This window comes from Solanum verrucosum, unplaced genomic scaffold, assembly GCF_900185275.1.
Source record: "Solanum verrucosum unplaced genomic scaffold, falcon-dt-bn FXZP01000296.1, whole genome shotgun sequence".
NCBI lineage: Eukaryota > Viridiplantae > Streptophyta > Magnoliopsida > Solanales > Solanaceae > Solanum > Solanum verrucosum.
The window spans coordinates 117,636-120,810 of record NW_026020470.1 but is presented as its reverse complement, the minus strand read 5'-3'; the positions used below and the strand labels follow the sequence as shown (position 1 = coordinate 120,810).

Genomic DNA, 3,175 nt, shown 5'->3' with positions numbered 1-3,175 from the left:
GGGCATAGACCTGCACAACTTTTAAACGCATCAATAGAGTATAAGGTCTACTTATATATACTGAACATCTCTCATGTGTTTTGCTGATATGTTATTTCTTATCCTAAGTTAAGTTGTGACACATACAACCTCTCTCCAGATTTTTGAAAGCAAATTAAATCATTTTTTACTTTTAAAACCAAGTGTGAGATGAATTCTTTCATACTTTGATCTAATAAATGATGTAGTAAAAAATAATTTGAACAAGCGATTCAAAATAAAAGAAATATGGGCCTAATAGTTGGTCATACAAACCTGGACTCTATGTAAAATAAAACAATTTGTCTGCAAAATAGAAGATTTTGTGCATTTTGGTCTACACTTACATTGGACAATAGGTCTCCACCGCTAGGAGTCCATCCAACTCAAACTCAATAACTAATTCAAGCATAAAGACCCTGCATATTGTTTTTTCACCAACTTAACAACTACTCCAATTGAAATCAAATAAAAGACCCTGCATACTATTTTTTAACCAACAGTAGACTGCATATAAAGTAAATAAGAATTCAAATTTCTATTTTGTTTCCAAGGAAATAAAACTTGACCTTTTTCACATTCATTAAAGTTTCTGATCATAAAGTTTCCTCCCTCTTCTCCTCATCCTCTTCCTCTTCTCCTTCATCATCATCTTCATTTTCTTCTTCTTCTTCCTCCTTGTCCTCCTCTAGTTCATCATGATATCCTCCATATTGCTGCTGCTAGTAGAGCAAATTTAATTGCCTACTAAACTGATGATTCTCATATGTCATTCCCAAATGCAAAGATTTACAATTGACACAGAAAATTCTCCAACACTCAGGGCATGACCTAATAGGATATTCCCTTAGATCATCAACCAGTGTACCCATACAATCCATAAAAAGGAAATCAATAAATATTGACGAAACCAGAACTTCTATTAGTCGAATGGCATCTCTTATTCGCATAAGGAAATCAACCGACATTATTGAATCAAGATCCAAAATCCACTTGCAATCAGAAGCAGGACACTTCATAGCAATCATCTCATGGATGTCCTTATTAATTTTTTTACCTATATAATTCTGTATACATTCTTCACAATAACGATGATTGTAATTGGTGCCCCGCATCATTGTGTTTGGCAGTGGAAACACGTTTTACAAATTACACAAAAAATCCATGAAGATTCCCCCTTTTTAGTAGTACTTTTATTTAGGTTAAGTGAATTTGGAATAACAAAATACTCAATTTCTACAGTTGTTTTTCCAACACTGTGATTAGGGCTTGATTCTGAATTCTTACCTGAATGAAACTGAGCGGAGTAGAAGAGAATTTGTTGCAACTCGATATCATCATCTCCACTCTCGTAACCATTCCTATTTTCAGTGATAGTGATGACATTAGAATTCAACGAGGTAAGATCAACTTTGATTTTGCCAGATTTCAAGATTTGTAAATCCGTTGATTCCATTTCAACTTGATCAAAATTCAAGATTTTCAAATCCGTTGATTCCATTTCAAGTTGATCGGAATTCATGATTTGCAAATTCGTAGATCCCATTTCAACTTGATCGGAATTCACGATTTGCAAATTTGTTGATTCTTTTTGGACATCGTTGGCTCCGGCAGATCTCATAATATTATGCCTTCTATGGAGTCTGTGAAAATTCTTAGACCATGTTAATGATAAAAAACCTTTGTTCTCGATCTTTGGCTCCGGCTGCAAGAATTTAGATATGATAGGGCTCTTCATTCTGCCGTCAATCCGACCCTATATTTCTTTCCCAATATATGCATATATGCTGTATATATACTATTTTTTTCTTCAGTTTCTTGTATTTATTTTACATTTTAGGATTTAGAATTAATTTGGATTATATCATATTTGAAATAAATTTATGCAATATGCGCAATTTTAGTATGACATGTCGAAAGACGTGTCAGCCAAGTGAAACGGTCAATAAGACCATGCCACGTGTTGAAAGTGATACAACTTGTCAAATCAAATCAAACACGTATGAAAACACGCCTCGTGTACAACTGACGTGTTTGAACCATTAAAACAACATAAACTAAAATTTGATTAGTCAAAACAAATCATCCTAATCAAAATTCTTCCCACTCAACAACTCTAACATGTTCAAACCAATCAAATATCATCATCCCAACTTCAGCCTAATTGATAAAAAAAAAAATGGTCCTTGTCACATTTGTTTCTTCCCAGCACAAGTGACATGTTTCATCCAATCAAATATTATCGTGTCAATCAAAATATGGTAAAAAATTTTGTCCTGATCATATATGTTCCACCCAAGCAGAGGTGGCATATTCTAGTTAATCAAATATCGTCACGAGAGTTTCAATTTGATTGGTCGAGAAGAGTTTGTCATCTCTTTCATCTTGACACAGCTGACATGCTTGAACCAATCAATATCATCACGTCGACTTTAGTATGGTTAAAAATAGTTTTGTCTTTTTCACAATTCATCCAACCTACAACTATAACAAGGATTTTCATAATTTAACAAGGCAAAGAATTCTCGTGGAATAAATGTTATAAGTTCTCTATGAAGATCAAGAAGGAAGGCAAAGTAAATATCTAGGTATTCAAAACAAATCTAATGAATGCAAATCAAATACCAGGGTGTTAAAAGATCAAATTCACTTATTTTTGTCCATCAAAGTATTTTTGATGAATAAGGTTCAAATCCAACACAAATTCATAGTTAAACACAAATATCCTTAAATTTATCCGAAGAGAAGGATAAGAGGACTACTAGAGACTATAACACCAATTATTCTTAAATACAATATCATAAATATTTCTCATTCTTATTATTTACTTGATATGAACTTTATTGTCTACCGCTCATTCCTTTTTTGACATGTATGAAGACTGTTATGTTCTCATACTTTAATTTAAGTAACTTTGTTGAGTTGAGCAAGGAACGTTCCCGATAGAAAAAGGTAAAACAAACCACAACTACCCTATGCCTTGTTAGAAAAATAGATGAAAAATATATCGAGAAAAAAAGGGAAATAATGAAGTGAACAAAAAAAGAGTTATGCTACAAATTTATATGCAAAGGAAACTTAATAATGATCACTAGAATAATCATTTTAATTTAAGAGAAAATACGAACTTCTAAGAAGTAAATAAACTTTAAAAGGA

At 32.4% G+C, this 3,175-nt stretch overlaps 1 pseudogene; it reads right to left on the bottom strand.

Moving 5' to 3' along the window:
- Positions 1–614: 614 nt before the first annotated feature.
- On the bottom strand, positions 615–1,756 carry LOC125809051 (uncharacterized; annotated as a pseudogene).
- Between the last annotated feature and the right edge of the window lie 1,419 nt (positions 1,757–3,175).